Here is an 18,331-nt window from a genome sequence, read left to right as displayed (position 1 = left end):
GGAGTACTTGTGGCACCTTAGAGACAAACAAATGTATTGGTCTTTAAGGTGCCACAAGTACTCCTTTTCTTTTTGCGAATTTATATACACCCTCCCTGTTAACGCTCTTCTCATTGTGCACAGCAATTTCCCCTGAGGGATTAGAACTTTTAGAAGCAATACTTGCACATATTATGTTTTGGTGCTTCTGGATCATTGTTTTCAGTGCTAGGGCCTGATCTCTGCCCTAGCACTGAAGTAGTATTTGTTGTGTGCTTAGTTAAGCAGAGGACATTGTGTTGCCTTGGTGATATGTAAGTAATATTGAGCATATTCAATTATGTGAGAACTTGTTCAACAATATAAAGGCCTGGTCTAAACCTAAACCTAAACCTTGTTTGGTTTGGAAAACAAACCAAACAAACGCACACCTTTTTAAAGATTTATATAATTTAAGTGCCTTTTTTGGCTATCATAATGAACCCACAGTTTTTGGAAGGGAGATTTCTCAGCTGCTATGACTATGCCACGGGCACCACTGCTTATAAACTTCTCATATCCTGACGTGCAGTATGTTTTTGGGTGACCTTGACCAGGAAAAGTCCAGAGCAAACACACATGAATACAGAGACCCAGCAGAGAGCCTGCTAGGGAAGTGCGGTAAGATTAAAAGAGCTAGCCATGCGTAGTTTGGCAGAACAGCTCAGACAAGTATGCTTACTGTGTACATGCATTGGAACAGTCAGAAGAGTAAGAAGGGACAAGAATTACTTTGGGTGACATGCACATGGGTATGACCTGAAGCGATGGGATGAAACTAAACAAAGGAAAACATAGCATGAATGTAAGGGCTAAATTTCCTATTGTTGAAGTACATTCCTTTATGTAACAGTTTATAAAAAAAGAGTCCCAATCCCTTGGGCAATTTGAAGTCAAATGAGATGAAGCTAGGCATCATTAGCAATGCTCCTTTGCTAAGGAATGTCACTGGGACTGCATGAGGTGTAAATTGGGAAAATTTTCCTAGAAATATATTACCAGGAAGTTGCAGGGGAGGTTCACAAAGTTTGATGCTAATCTATAAAGGAAACAATAAAGGAAAAGTTAGTGGAATGTCTTCAGAATATCAAGTCACAGACCAGATTTTATTGCAAATGCCTTATTATGTCTGAGAGTGAAATGATACAATTTTAGGGACAGTGAGTTTAGGGTATGCTTTTGCAACTGTTTCATAGGCAAAGTTAGACTTATCTTGGTAGGAAGTGGCACTAATTCTGTAGATTCAAGCAACAGGTACATTGAGGAATTTTAAGCTGTAACCATATTGAAAAGAAGGGAATTCCAAGCCTCAACTATAGAAAGAAGCCCACAAGAACAAGGCCACAGACCTCATTGTAACATTCCAGGACTGCTAGTCTCAGGCCTGTTGTGAGTTTGGCATCTCTGCATTCATGTTCCCATAAAAAATACTAATAAACATTTTCTTTACATTTAAAATTTCTTGTTAGTATTTGGATTATGAGCATACTGAAACATAATTTACCTGGGGCTACTAACCTTCCAATTATTGAGAGTTCAAACCCATATTGAAAACAGGAGTCTTTACCAATACACAATACACATGCTTAAGGATCAATATTAACAGATCTTTAACCAGTTTGTCTAAACGCCAATTGACAAGCACACTGAGATATTTCATTTGTTTTGCTACCCATTTGCAGTAGGGCAACAGCAAGATGATGGCCACATTTGTGGACCTTTATTCACGTTGATGAGCACTTACTCTGTTGATTAGTCCTGGTAAATCAAAGTGTCTGATTAGGATCAATAGGATGCCTTACAGGAGAAGTAAATGCTCACCAACTTGAGTGTGGATTTCACAATGGAGACTCGTTCTCCTGGCAATCTTGAGAAAGCATAGATCACTCCATTGAATGGTCTGAAGTTCTGATATCAGCATTATGAAAAGCTCTGTATTCCACTCTCTCTACTCCCTTAATTTCCTAGTGTTTCTTGATCACACATGCTAATGGTGTCAGAGTCAAAATGAATAAGCATGGTGACAAAGAGCAATTTGTTTAGTTCCCCCCTTGCTAACCTAAATGACCAAAAGTGATTTTGCTGCACAGAATTAGCCTGCCTCTGAATGTCACATGCATATGCAGCACAGGGATCAGGAACCATTATGCTTGATCAGGGCCCAGTGCTTGGCCAAAATTATAAATATCCAGTATTACAAAAAACTATCCCATTCTATCCTGCCAAATACCATCTCTGTGGTTTTTAATTTTCACAAATGACAATTTAGCCATCACAGAAGTGCTAACATTCCATTTTGAAGAAATGGAATGGCTTGATGGTTATGATACATTAGGCAAGGATTCAAAAATTGCTGATGGAACAAGAAAAGGACTGTTGAGGGCTTCCAGCAATTCAGCTCATGAGCTGGTGTCATAGAAATCCTATCAGCTCTTCTTATCCACCAAAGACTACCTCATACAGACCTTCATTTCTCCAGTGAAACTAGAATTTTATTTTGTAAAATAGCAGAATCAGGATGTTTTCTTGACATAAGACATATTTCCCAACCCTCTTTGGTTATGATTGGTAGGAATACAACATTTCTACTGTACACAGTAAAATATAGATAGCTAAAAAAAAAAACTATATTGAGAGGAAGCATATATTATAGCACCTAAGAAATAAGAACTGTATGGAAGTTTAATGAAAATTCAGTTTCTTTTTCCTTACCTCTCTCACATGCTTCTGACATTATGAGTTAAGAGAACCTGAGGTTTAGCAGTATAGTAAATGAAAGAACATTCCAAGTTGCTTATCAGCCATGAATGTGAGCCTGTGCTTAAGTAATACTGCAATATATTCTGGCTACAGAGAGATAGGAGTCCTGTGATATAAAAGCTTAGCAACAAATTTTGCGGATTTTAAAATCTTGTTGAGATCTTGCAGTGTAGAATAGGCAACAATCACTGTCACTTTTCTTTCCTCCAAAAGCTGGATTTTTGTCTTCAGTGTAGTGGACTCCCTCTAAAACAGGCATGGTTGATCAACCACAATGCTGTTAAGGTTCACACCCATACTTTATATAAACTGGCTCCAAATCTCCCCTTTGAGACTTATCCTTAAGACAAAATTCTTATTTCCTGCATACTCATTTGGTTCTCTAATTCTTCCACACCTGGGTTTACCCTTTGAACTTCTTCAATATTCATTCATCAGCAGCTTTTCACAGAGGCTTCCAAGTGGACAGGAACACAAACTAAGCAACAGTTTCAGGAGAAGGAGATAGGTATCAGAGAATTCTTCCTTTTTCAGGCTCTCTTTCCCAGGGATACAGAGTTTAAAGGTAGGGTGAGGGGAGGAGGAACATTTACACTGCCAGTCATCCAAGCTGGTGGTAGATCCTGAATGGGAGATTCCTTGTCTTTTCACAGGTTTGCAGATTGCAGACAATAGTCTTAAAGGCTCGTGTGCTGAGCTAGTTTTTATTAAGAGGGAAAAAATGAAAGGTAATCCTGTTGAGGGAGACTGTTTTTATATGCTTGAAAATTATGTGTTATATTTAGGACAGGAGGATATACAGAGACTGGTGATTCCAGACATGTGTAGACTCTTAATAGCAAGATTATCTATTTCTTAGGCTGACCCTCTCCAAAGTGAGAAGTTGTTTTACTGGCCTGAATTGTTTAAAGACATAGGAAAGCTCTGGCAATATTTGACTGAGAACTAGTTGACATCCAGGGATTTAGGGTTTGTATGTTTTTTCCAGTCATTTCCTATTATTGATGAACCTTTCTCAGGGATTGTCTTGGTTGAGGTAGATTCCTTGGTTCCTAGTAAATCAGGCTGCCCATATATAATTGCAGTTTGTGAATATGTAACTAGATACCCTGAAGCTTTTGCCATAAAAGATATATCAGCTAACACCACGTCACGTGTCCTAGTAGCATTATTTTTTAGGGTAGATATTCCCAGAAAGATACTTACAGACTATCGTCCTAATTTTATGACAGCGTTTATGAAACAATTTTGCCATATGTTGCAAATAAAATGAATTAAGTCCTTTCTAGATTACCCCAAGCAGACTGGCTTGTTGAGCAGTTTAACCAGATCCTTAAGTGCATCAGGGAAGGATTATGACAAGTGAACTTGTAGAATGAGACTGCTGGCTATTTTTCATTTGCTTAAAGGGAAGTATCTTTGGTCTCTTCTGTTGGATTACTCTGTGTCAGGCATGTTATAGTCTGTGTCTAAATTCTTTTGTAGAAAAAAATCACTTTTTTATGAGTTAGAAGTTACTTAGAGTAAATGCACTAATTAGTATCTTCAAGAGACAAAAAATAAACTGAATGTCTCATATGCTTTGTAAGATCCTTGACCACTTGTTTGGGATATTAATGTTCTCTTTAAATTTTAAGTTTTGTTTTGAGCAAGTGTTATTAAGGGAAATCGCACTGAGAAGCTTCAGACACCTCCACCATCATAGAGTGCAACACACATGATAATGGGCATATTAGGTACAATGATTATTAAAAATAAAACTATATTTCCTCTTTCCAATGAGCTTGTACATCTCTCACCTGCTTTCACATGTTCATGTGCAGCAAAATAATATACAAGAAGTTGGTGTCCTCCCAATAACTTTCTACTTTAAAATTAACAGACTAGTCTTCTTTTTAATTATGTAATGTCCCCACACCATCATTGACTTTGATGGAACAGGATCAAGCCCTTACTGTGCTAAAAACATTTGGTAAGAACAAAATTATTTAGATTAGACAAGACTAGGGTGGACAGGGAAGGAAATTAGGAATTTGTTACATAATTAAATAATGTGAGGGCAGATGAAATTCAACAGAGAGAAGTGCAAAGTAATGCATATTAGAGGGAGCAATTTAAACTTTTCATACATAAAAAGGGATAAAGAAAATGGTTAAAGACATGGAGATGAGTAGCTTCTTTACAAGGAGAGATTAAAAAGTGCGGGACTAATTAATCTGAAAAAAGTGAATAAAAGGAGCTAGATAAAGATCTATTAAATAAAAAGTTCTATAGAGAATACCCATCCCACAATCTCAGCACTGGAAAGCATTCATAGAAAATGAGGCCAATACTTTTTAAATAATTCAGGGAATACTTTTTAGGCAACATAATTAACCTGAAAAACTCATTGCAGTAGGATATCATTCTCTCTCATTGTTTAGGATATTAGTTGATCACTAGCTTTGGTTAAAAAAGAGCATTTGGTGTATTTTGTGGATTATGCTTTTTTCTGACATACGGGGCATTTAATACTCTGACAGATAGGATATGGAAATATGTTTACTATTGGTCTGTTCCAGTTGGGAATTCCAATATGTGCACAATATTTATTCCAATATATTTGCTGACGTTAGAACTCTCTTCAAAACAGAGTCTGAGGACAAGGCCAGAATGAGTTAACAAGTCTGGCCAGTGGTGCAGTGCGAGAAATGAGAATGTTCTACAATACTTCCTACTGTCCAAGCTAGATCAAACCCTAAAAGAACCTGCAAAGTGCTGAGTTCTCTGTTCCCCATCCAGTAAAGTGCTTGGACTTGTGCTTAATTTTGCACATGTGAGTAGTTTTACTGGCTATATGAGTGTGGCAGAGGCTGCAGCTACAGAAAAAGAGAGGGGGAAATAAGAAAAGAAATAGAAAAAAGTGCATATCCTACCACTTTAAGGCACATAAGTCAACATTTCTCTACTTGCCAGACACAGAAGTAGTCTTTTTAGGGCCCTCCACAAAACAAATTCAGAAATAAAAAACACAATTATAGCAGCAGAGAAAGCAGTCCTTAACATACAAAGTACCATTTAAACAGTGGAACTGGATCGTCAGTTTCCTGGTTGCTCCATGCTTCCTGACAAGGAAGAGACAAATTCCTATTCTACCCAGGGACTCTCCCACTAGCCTTTATGTTCCTGCTGTTTATGTCCCTACTCTAATGACCCTACATTAGTCCCTTATCTCTCTAAACTGGTGTGGGATTTATACAATAATGCGTAGCTCCTGAATAGCATTTTTTAATCCATGGATTTCAAGCTGCTTTTACAAAAGTTACAAGGCTGATTATGTATATTTCAAATTCCCCCTCTGCTCCTAAACAAATCACTACAAGTTGTTTCTTCTCATCAAGGCTAACAAAACAAAAGCAATCATCAGCCTATGGGCCTAGCCATTTTGGAGAGATGATGATCCCTCACACCCAAAAAGAATTTAGGAAATGATAAGAAAGTCAATAACAAGGAATTTTAAACAAGATAAATTTCAAGCCCCTTTTCTGATTGTTTCTGAACTTCCCAGAGAAATTCTTCCATGAGATACTAAATGGTATGTGCAATTTCAGGTTATTCTTTCTTGAAAGCAGAGGATGACAGTTGAGGTTGCAATGGGAGGATAGTTTCAACCTTAGACATGGAGTGGCAAATAACTCACTTTCATGAGTATTAAAATCACTCACAAAATAACCTCTCTCTTTATGTAAATTTAAAAAAAAACCCAGCAGGAATCTTGGTTAAGCCATGATTTTAGAAATCCAGTTAAGCATGGTAGAGCTGCTGTAGGCTGTTATGTAACCTTGTCAAGTGTGACTGATTGATTTCATCTGCAAATTGTTATTGACCGTAAATGTTGGCTATGGGTTGTTGCCAGAACTGAGAGTGCTGGTCATTCTTTTGAGTGAACAGAGGATGCATAATAAGTCCATTTTGTGCTGAAGAGTATGCAACTAGAATGTATTTAAATGATTTTAGGCGTGTGTGTGTGTGTCTGTGTGTACCACATCTGGGCAAAACTGCTAAACATTTCCCAAATATATTTGTCTGAATAATTAAAGGAATTTGCTTCTACTCTGTTTACACTTCCTTACGATTTGCTTTTTCTGAACGTTGTAGGAGAAGGATTTACACACAGGAACCCTTGTGGAAAAGTCCTGTAGAATGTAATAGAGAAGGATAACTCTTCTCTAAAATTTTTGAACCAACGTAGAGAATTTGATCAAATTCTCTATGGTGAGTAGAAGTCTCCCTCGTATTCCGTAGGCCAGATCATCCACTCAAACATGACTGTGAATGGTGATATTTCTTTGAGACAATGGTGGCAATTTTGGCATTTGAGTAAGATGCTTCTTGCCTAGGTTACCAATACTCTGATTGTTGTGCTGCTAAAACTGGCCCACGTCTTCATTTTCTGCCAAGTATAATATAGAATGTATTGAAATTATTCTTGCTGTACTATTCATTAAGCATTTGCAGGCAGAATAGTGCAAATACGCTGTTGCTGTTTTGCTGTTGCCAGCTGGCACTGGCATGGCATAAACGTGATGGGAAAATCAGATAGGAAAGCTGTCAACGTTCCTCCCCCACTCTGAACTCTAGGGTACAGATGTGGGGACCTGCATGAAAACCTCCTAAGCTTACTTTTACCAGCTTAGGTTAAAACTTCCGCAAGGTAAAAATTAATTTTATCCTTTGTCCTTGGAATATCCACTGCCACCACCAAACTCTAACTGGGTTTACTGGGAAATGCAGTTTGGACATGTCTTTCCCCCCAAAATCCTCCCAACCCTTGCACCCCACTTCCTGGGAAAGGTTTGGTAAAAATCCTCACCAATTTGCATAGGTGACCACAGACCCAAACCCTTGGATCTGAGAACAATGAAAAAGCATTCAGTTTTCTTACAAGAAGACTTTTAATAGAAATAGAAGTAAATAGAAGTAAAGGAATCACCCCTGTAAAATCAGGATGGTAGATACCTTACAGGGTAATTAGATTCAAAACATAGAGAATCCCTCTAGGCAAAACCTTAAGTTACACAAAAAAAGACACACAGACAGAAATAGTCATTCTATTCAGCACAATTCTTTTCTCAGCCATTTAAAGAAATCATAATCTAACACATACCTAGCTAGATTACTTACTAAAAGTTCTAAGACTCCATTCCTGGTCTATCCCCGGCAAAAGCAGCATATAGACAGACACAGACCTTTTGTTTCTCTCCCTCCTCCCAGCTTTTGAAAGTATCTTGTCTCCTCATTGGTCATTTTGGTCAGGTGCCAGCGAGGTTACCTTTAGCTTCTTAACCCTTTACAGGTCAGAGGAGTTTTCCTCTGGCCAGGAGGGATTTTAAAGGGGTTTACCCTTTCCTTTATATTTGACAAAAGCCTAGAGAGGAGAGTGAAAGCAATGTCTTTTGATGGAAAGGAGAATTCCCTAAAGTGAACTTCACCTATAATGCAACTGAGAGAAGTTCTCCAACACAGAAAATTACCCCCTTCAAAATCCATCAGGTAAACACATTCAAACTTCATCTGCAATGATGAGATTTGCTTTTAGAACTAATGAAAATGGGAGTGACTGGCTTTTTATAAGAAGTTCTTCCTAAATTTTGTAAATTTTTGACCAGGTATTGCTTAAAAATAATTTATTTCAAAGGAGTTGTGAAAGTTTACACCATCTTAGGATCTGCCTCCAAGTCTCTGGGCCAAATTCAGTCAGTCAATCCTTTCTCTCTTCCCTGCCCTCTTACCAAGCATAGCTCTCTGTTTGGTCAGTAATGCATCCTAGTCTCCATCCCATCTTTCTCTCGCTAGCCACATAATGTTGTTCTTTTTAAATCTAAATCACATCACTCTCCTTTTACTGATTGGTTTTCAAGTCCTGACTCAAATGAACCTTTGGGCATTGCAGTTCTCCATCTCCTAACAGTTTTCTACTAGCACTCAGCTACAGTATGGACCATGAGGCATTGTTCCTTTGTATATCCCTTTTTTGAAAAGGACTCGTTGGTCATAAGTTGGATGAACTTCAGTCAATGAGTAGCACTTTCCAGCTAGTCTTTTGTTCAACTTTGCTAACATGATACACATCAGGTATTACTCTTGTCTTGGCAGACCCTATACTATATATTTTCCTAAAGCTTCCCTAAGTTCAAGTTATTTATACTGTGGCAGGGCCCACTCACTCCTGACTCTGAGAAAGTCCACAAACAGCTCAGAGACCTTTATGCTGGTGAAACATCCAGTGCAGTTTATTTACAATGTTGGTTCCCATCACTCTTGTAAGCTATATAGCCTTGACCAGTGATGAGCTGCCAAAATCTCAAGAACTGGTTCCTTCAGTCGCTCCGGGACTTCGGCGGCACTTTGGTGGCACGTCCTTCACTCACTCCGGGTCTTCAGTGGCACTGAGGGACCCGCCACCGAAGTAAGACCAGAGTGCCACTGGGTGAGTAAAAAGGGATTCTCAAGGGGACCTTCCCCAGCAGGGAGCTCAGGCGGGCCAGATAGGATGGTCCTGCTGGCCAGATGTGGCCCACGGGCTGGAGTTTGCCAAACCCTTTAACAACTGGTTCTAAACCGGCTTCTAAATTTAACAACCAATTCGCGCGAACCGGTGCAAACCGCCTCCAGCTCACCACTTGCCTTACTCCTATAACCTCTGGGAACCTCAGCTCCTGAGGCAAACAGAGAAGAGCAATCTCTCTGCCCTTGTCTGCTCCCTCCCACACTTCCTTCTTCTTCCTTTCTGTGTCCTCTGCCTAATGGCTTAATTAGCCTTCCACCTCTCCTCCACCCACCATTTAGGCTCAGCTCTTCTTAACAAGGTCTGTTCTGCACTATTTAATTGGAGTTGTAGTGACCAGAGTGCTGGCTCAGGTATTGTTGTCCAGCACTCTGTCACATATACACACAGCCAACAGAGATTTATATGTATCACACCCATCAAACTTGCTTATTATCTCTCTCTTCCAATATAATTCTTGGCAGATGGCATGCCAGAAGTATGTAGGATTTGAGGAGGTTCAGGGAAATTCAGTGTCATGGAGAAGATTAGCTAGGGACAGGTAGGACTACAAGATTTCCAAATCACATAAATGCCAAAAAAAGCCTTTTAAAATGCAAGTTTTTTAAAACAAAAATCTGTAAAATAGAACTAATGAAAAATATTAATACTGCTGGGTTATGTAAGTGGAAAGGCCATAATGTATAGCTGTCTGTCAGCAATAATATTCATATGATCAAAATATTTAATATTGTAGCTAGTGAAATATAACTAGATCATTCTGCTGTATTAATAGTTCTTTTCAGTGGACTGTGGTCCTTTACTTGTGTTATATATGTCTCATGCAAACAAAGGTGATGCTGAATTGGGAGTGTATATTGGATTTCAGGTTAATAGTAAGGCATGTTATTTTAGCAGCTGTTCATGTTTGGGAATCCTTCTACAACAGGAAAAGAGAAATGTAAATGATTTAAGTACATACAGACTAACCAGTCCTGAACCATGAGGGTATTTTGTAGTTCAACACTGCCTGCAGGCTGACAAGTTTTTGTTCAAATTCAATATTTGCACATCCACTGATGTTATGGATGCAGATATCTTGAATGAGGTGCTAGCATCAACTGCTAAATTTATGAATGAAATCGTTGCACCATCTCAATTTTTAAAAAATAAATCAGAAAACCTGGTATTGTAGAACAGGGGGTACAGAAGGGGATGCAGTTACTTTTTTTTAAATATTAATTTAAATATTTATGAGGAGATGACAGAAGGGAGAATTCTCCTTGATGATTGATATTAAAGCCCAGCAGGTTAGTCAGTGCCACCAATCTGGAGATGGCACCTCTGAGAGTGATGTAAAACAGGATGATCCTAATAGGTGGATGTTGGGCACTCTTAATAGCATTTGGGTTACTCAATCACGTATGGGATTTTGGTACCAGTGAATCTCTATTAAAATATGTAATTTTAACAATTTCCCATTGCAGTCAGAAGAAATGCATTTTTGGAGTACATGTCTAATCTATTAAAAACAGAGTCTGAATTATCAACAGATGGTTTAGATGCATGTGTGTTTATTACTTGCAAATCTCTACCATAGGATGGATAAATAACATCAACCTCTCATCATCCACCTTTTATCTTTATTCTTCAGGCTTTCTAAGTGCTATATTGTTTTCATTAGATCGGATATGGAAACGAACACAAAGGTACAAAAATACTAAATGGATTTCTGGATTGATGCTCATTAAATATTAAAATAAATAATAAAATAAATTAATATTAAATAATATATTAAAATATTAAAATAAAATATTAAAATAAATTAATATTAAAATATTAAAATAATATTTTGCAACTGGAGTTATTTTTGCATTAACTTCAGGGTTGCACTGACAGCCCACTTTCAGCTGTCCAACAGGTTAGGTTCTGAGTAAACATACCTAGTAACTAAAGGTGACATAATTCCTCTTTGTGAGATATATGCTTTAAATATGTATGTTTGCCTCTTTAATATATTTTTAAAACGAGAAGTGAATTGTCATGTAAATATTCATTAATGCATATTTTATGTGCACTCCTTTTGCAATTGTTTGGGATTTGAGAGTCTCAATTGAGAACTGAACTCATTAATGTCATTAAAGCTTTTGTCTTCTCATAATTCTTTGAAGTCTGACAACAATATCAATCTCATCTGATGTCTATTCTTTATTATATTTTTTTCTAATAACCCCAACTTCCCTTTCTCTGCAACACTGACAGTTTGTTTCATAAACATACACAGAAGACTGCAGGTTTCAGAGTAGCAGCCGTGTTAGTCTGTATCCACAAAAAGAAAAGGAGTACTTGTGGCACCTTAGAGACTAACCAATTTATTTGAGCATAAGCTTTCGGGAGCTACAGCTCATTTCATCCACTGCATGCATCCGATGAAGTGAGCTGTAGCTCACCAAAGCTTATGCTCAAATAAATTGGTTAGTCTCTAAGGTGCCACAAGTACTCCTTTTCTTTTTACAGAAGACTGCAGATACCCAAATTCATTTTGCTCAGATGATGTGCCCAAGAATAGGAAATTATTTAAAGTAAAAGATAGGGATTCACTTTTTTTACTTAACGTTCTAAAACATGTTATACTATTTAATTACACATCCTTAAAATATATTATGCAATATTTGTCTATTTGTTAATTTCAACTTCAGCTCCTCTTTCATAATTATTTTTCACTCTCTGCTTTATCATTTTGATGGACACTTTGGCAATTTTTGGGAGGGGGGGAACTGATGAAGATTCTGCTCCAACTTTTTTAAAAAATGAAAAATGGGTCACCTTCAAATGCCAGTGGGATGATAATGCTCCCACAAGTTGTAAAATGTATGCCTTTTGTGAGTTTGTGTGCATGCATGCTTGTTTTTCAACCAGCTCTAGAGATAGTCAGTGGCACAAAGCCAGAATTTCCCCAAAGCACTGACATACAGCAACCTCATCACACACATTTCCTTCTTAAAACACATGCTGCATTTCCACTGTAACTCTACACACTGATTTGATTGTGAAATGTTGTTCTGGGTTAAATTACTGGTGATGTTCACTACTGCTGTCTTCAGACGCAAAGACTACGTAGGGCCATTTAGATCCAATTAGTGCTTGTTATGGATGGCAGCATTCAAGCATCACACAACCAACTCCCCTGGAGTCCTAGTGAATGCCCTGTTGCATTTGCAAAGCACATCTGCGCCTTGACACGAATACACCATGTCAAGTTCCCATCCATTGCTAACATCACACACAATGCTACTTCCCAATTTTACTATCTTGCTTCTCCCTTTGCACCTGTGTAGTAAAAAGCAGAACTTTAAGACAAACATGACAATATTTAATAGCTTATCCCTTGCCTAGTTTATTTCCCTAAAACCTTATGCTAACCTTACGGGTAATGCTAAAATTATGCAATTATTTCATTTTTCTGCTAAGTGATTAAACAAGAACATAAGAATGGCCCAACTGGGTCAGACCAAAGGTCCATCTAGCCTAGTATCCTGTCCTCCAACTGTGGCCAGTACCAGGTGCCCCAAAGGGAATGAACAGAACAGGTAATCATCAAGTGATCCATCCCATGTCACTCATTCCCAGATTCTGGCAAACAGAGCCTAGGGACACCATCCCAGCCCACCCTGGCTAATAGCCATTGATGGATCTGTCCTCCATTAACTTATCTAGTTCTTTTTTGAACCCTGTTATGATCTTAGCCTTCACAACATCCTCTGGCAAGGAGTTGCACAGGTTGACTGTGTGTTGTGTGAAGAAATACTTCCTTTTGTTTGTTTTAAACCTGCTGCCTATTAATTTCATTTGGTGACCCCTAGTTCTTGTGTTATGAGGAGTAAACAACACTTCCTTATCTATTTTCTCTACACCAGTCATGATTTCATTGACAATCATATCTCCTCTTCGCTGTCTCTTTTCTAAGATGAAAAGTCCCAGTCTTATCAATCTCTCCTCATATGGAAGCCGTTCTATACCCCTAATCATTTTTGTTGCCCTTTTCTGAACCTTTTCCAATTCCAATAGATCCTTTTTGAAATGCAGCGACCACATCTGCACACAGGATTCAAGATGTGGGCATAACATGGATTTATATAGAGGCAACATGATATTTTCTGTCCTATTATCTATCCCTTTCTTTATTATACCCAGCATTCTGTTCGCTTCTTTGACTGCTGCTTGAGTGGATGTTTTCAGAGAACTATCTATGGCTCCAAGATCTCTTTCTTGAGTGGTAACAGCTAATTTAGACCCAATCATTTTATATGTATAGTTGGGATTATGCTTTCTAATGTACATTGTGACAGATTTTTGTTACCAATCTGCCTGGGGCATCAGCTGATTAGGCTGATGCCACAGGATCATTTGGGGAGGAGGTACGGAACACAGTAAGTGTCTACGTTTTTAAAGCTGTATTGATAAAATAATAAAATAACAGCAGAGAGTGCTGGGAGCGCTCCCACATCACTTAGGGGGGGAAAAAGCATTAGTGCCCCAAGCCCTTACCCACTTTCATACTCACACACACACACACACACACACACACACACACACACTACCCACGACTGGCCAGGCCTAGGTGTAATGTCAGAAGAAGTGGGCGGGGGGGGGGAGGGAAAGGGTGGACGGGAGTGGTGTTCTGGGCCCAGGTCGTCCAAGGAGTTGCTGTTGATCTATGAGTTGCTCCAGCTCTCAGGAGGGTTTTAAGTCCTGGGCTCCTTGTGGGGGGTATTCCACTCAGGGATTTCTGCTTCTAGTGCCTTTTGTGCCAGTCCAAACCGGCTTGCTGTGGCCTCCTTGGTTTCCCAAAACATCCTGGCTCCGGAGCCCTTTTTTCCCCCCTTCTATTGGCCTTCACTGTCGCCATCTCATTTGCTCTCACTGCTATTTTTGCAGCTCTGCTCAACTTAGTTCTCCTCTTCTCACGGCTGGGCAGCTGCTAATTTCTCATCAAGCCCATGACCTTGGGCTGGGGCCAGAGTCTTATCTTCACACGGAGCTAGCTGAAGTGTTAAGTTAACCTGTTCTCTATTCTTCTCTCTCCCCCTCAGCCTCACGTATTCTGGAAAAAAAAAACTTCCACTCTCCACTCACACACCTTTGACCCTCCCCAAAATGCTCTGCAATACTTGCAACAGTGTTAGCCACATACAATGCTAATCTGCCTTCCCCGAAAACTCCCTGAGGGAGGGGGCCATTGGGGTGCAACAGCATTACTTTGCATTCATCAACTTTGAATTTCATCTGCCATTTTGTTGCCCAGTTTTGAGATCATTTTGTAGCTCTTTGCAGTCTGCCTGGATCTTAACTATCTTTAGTAATTTTGTATCATCTGCACATTTTGCCACCTCACTGTTTACCCCTTTTTCCAGATCATTTATGAATATGTTGGATAGGACCAGTCCCAGAACAGACCCCTGGGGGACACCACTACTTACCTCTCTCCATTCTGAAAACCGACCATTTATACCTACACTTTGTTTCCTATATTTTAACCAGTTACCAATCCATGAGAGCACTTTCCCTCTTACCCTGTGGCAGCTTACTTTGTGTAAGAGCCTTTGGTGAGGGACCTTGTCAAAGGCTTTCTGAAAATTTAAGCACACTATATCTACTGGATCCCCTTGGTCCACACGCTTGTTGACCCCCTCAAAGAATCCTAGTAGATTGGTGAGGCATGATTTCCCTTTAGTAAAACCATGTTGACTCTTCCTCAGATTATGTTCATCTAGATGTCTGACAATATTGTTGTTTATTATAGTTTCAGCCAGTTTGCCCGGTACCGAAGTCAGGCTTGCACACCTGTAATTGCCAGGATCACCTCTGGAGCCCTTTTTAAAAATTGGCATCACATTAGCTATCCTCCAGTCATCTGGTACAGAAGCTGATTTAAATGATAGGTTAGACTACAGTTAGTAGTTCTGCAATTTCACATTTGAGTTCCTTCAGAACTCTTGTGCGAATATCATCTGGTCCTGGTGACTTATTGCTGTTTAATTTACCAATTTGTTCCAAAACCTCCTCTAATGATTCCTCAATCTGGGACAGCTCCTCAGATCCGTCACCTAAAAAAACTGGCTCAGGTTTGGGAATCTCCCTCACATCCTCAGCCATGAAGACTGATACAAAGAATTCATTTAGTTTCTCCTCAATGGCCTTATCGTCCTTGAGTGCTCCTTTAGCACCTCGATGGTCCAGTGGCCCCACTGGTTGTTTAGCAGGCTTCCTGCTTCTGATGTACTTTAAAAAAATTGCTATTACTTTTTGAGTCTTTGGCTAACTGTTCCTCAAATTCTTTTTTGGCCTTCCTAATTGTATTTTTACACTTTATTTGCCAGGGTTTATGCTCCTTTCTATTTTCCTCACTAGGATTTAACTTCCACTTTTTAAAGGATGCCTTTTTGCCTCTCATTGCTTCTTTTACTTTGTTGTCTAGCCACAGTGGCTCTTTTTTGGTTCTCTTAAAAGTATATCCCAAATTAAAAAAACATAGTAAGTTAAGCTTCGATTATGGTGTCTTTAAAAAGTTTCCACTCAGGTTGCAGAGATTTCACTTTTGGCACTGTACCCTTTAATTTCTGTTTAACTAACCTCCTCATTTTTCCCTTTTTGAAATTAAATCCTACAGTGTTGGGCCACTGTGGTGTTTTTTCTGCCACCGAGATATTACATTATATTTGGACCGCTTGGTAATCATGACCATGCTATTTTCACCTCTTGGATCAGATTCTGTGCTCCACTTAGGACTAAATCATGAATTGCCTCTCCTCTGGTGTGTTCCAGGACCAGCTGCTCCAAGAAGCAGTCATTTAAGGTGTCAAGAAACTTTCTCTGCATCCCATCTTGAGGTGACACGTACCCAGTCAATATGGGGATAATTGAAACGCCCCCATTATTATTTTTTTTTATTTTAATAGCCTCTCTAATCTCCCTGAGTATTTCACAGACACTATCACCATCCTGGTCAGGTGGTCGGTAACATATCCCTACTGCTATATTCTTATTAGAGCATGGAATTTCTATCCATAGAGATTCTCTGGTACTGTTTAATTAATTTACAATTTTTACTTCATTTGATTCTACACTTTTTCCACATATAAAGCCACTCCCCCACCAGCACGACCTGTTCTGTCCTTCCGATATATTTTGTACCCTGGTATTACTGTATCCCATTGATTATCCTCATTCCACCAAGTTTCTGTGATGCCTGTTATATCAATATCCTCATTTAATACAAGGCACTCTAGTTCACCCATTTTATTATTTAGACTTCTAGCATTGGTATATAAGCACTTTGAACAGGAAGGTTCTCATTTAAAAATAAAGTTAACAGATTTTAATCAACTCTCAAACAGTATGATTGTTTAAATGCATTGTTATAAAAAGGCAAACAAACAATCTTCTGAGTTCTTTGAAGGAATCAGTACAAATGAATCTCTTGCAGGCATTGTATTTTGTTCAAGACTTTATTAAAACTGTTTAGTTACAGATAACCAAAACCTGACCACTGTTTACCATATAAAACTCATGGCTCTACAATTTTTTTTTAACTATCCCCTCAGAATGGTAAGCTATTCATTCAAGATTGAAAGTTACTGAAATTTTATTTATCATCCTGTCCACTTCTACTGCATAGTTATGAATATTTCTCAAGTTAACAAATTCAAATATGATCTAAATGAAAAATGTCCATCTAAATATTTTATCTTGAATTAAGAACACTTTGACCAATGAATACTAACATTTCCCATCATACCTCCTGAAAGTGTAGATTATTAATAATAAATAATTAAATGTATATTTTCCACCAATAGGTGGCACTAGAAATTTTGCATTTGATCTAATAAAACTAACACACCGGTTGTTATTATTTGAATAAATATATATAACCAACAAATTGGGAAGACTTTGAGCCAAACTCTGCCATCAGATATTCCAGCTTTAAACTGGGGGTAACTCCACTGACTTCAGTGGAGTTGCTCCAGGCTCACTCCTGTGAGAGAAGAATTTGTACTCATGCATTTCCTGCCACTTACATTTCTGTTTTCATTTTTTATGGTTCTTGTATAGTATTGATTTACCAAAGAAATTGCTTTTTGTAGTCTTCAGACTAATGACTAGCAATATGACAAACACTTCACTTTTGTTATATAAGTCAAGTTTCCTTTAATTTTTTCCCAACCTGCTTTTTAAATGAAGGAAGCAAACTAAAATATATCTAACCCTAATACACCACCTCTCTCCTCATGTCTTAGCACCACAGTTGCAATCAGTTGTGGTCACTCATGCTGGATACGCCTCACTTTAAACAAATGGGGGATGGTGACAGGGCATTCCCCAGGATAAGGGGTCAGCTGTGGCATCAGCAACCCCCGGTCCAAAATAGCCCTGCTATTAATGGGGATGTTAATGGGGCTTTCAGGAAGTACAAAGAGGGGGAGATCTGTGGGAGGGTGTGTTCTGCTGTCTGATTAAAAAAAAAGTTTCCCTAATTTATTGACTCTGTCATTGAAAAGTTAGTGACATTACATAAGTACACGTGGAAGATGATGTTAACTAACTATTCAATATCTGATCTTTTTACTTCACTGATTTTCATTAAGTTTCTCCCGAATCACAGTGACATCTCCTCTTTGGACCTTGAATAGACATCTTGTGTCAGGGAAGTTTGAAAAGTTCTATTGCAGGACTAATGAAATCTGATTGACTGCCCTCCATAAGCCTCCCATACATGCCCCTCCCCCGCCATCTGAACTGCGCAGGTGAAGGGAAGAGGGGGAAAAAAAAAAAAGAGCGCGTCATGAAGGAAGAGTCCAAAGAAGAGAATGGAAAAGGCAACAGCAGAAATGGAAAAGGCAAAAAGAAAAGAATATGGAGAACACAGGAAGGAAGAACAGTAATTTCAGGGAGAAGAGAGAGAGAGTGTAAAGAGGGAGTGTTGGAAAACTGAAGGGAGAGAAAAAAACCACATTAGCACAGTAACAC

This window comes from Natator depressus, chromosome 4 (assembly GCF_965152275.1).
Source record: "Natator depressus isolate rNatDep1 chromosome 4, rNatDep2.hap1, whole genome shotgun sequence".
In the NCBI taxonomy this organism is placed as follows: domain Eukaryota; kingdom Metazoa; phylum Chordata; order Testudines; family Cheloniidae; genus Natator; species Natator depressus.
Note: the sequence above shows the minus strand (reverse complement) of the source record.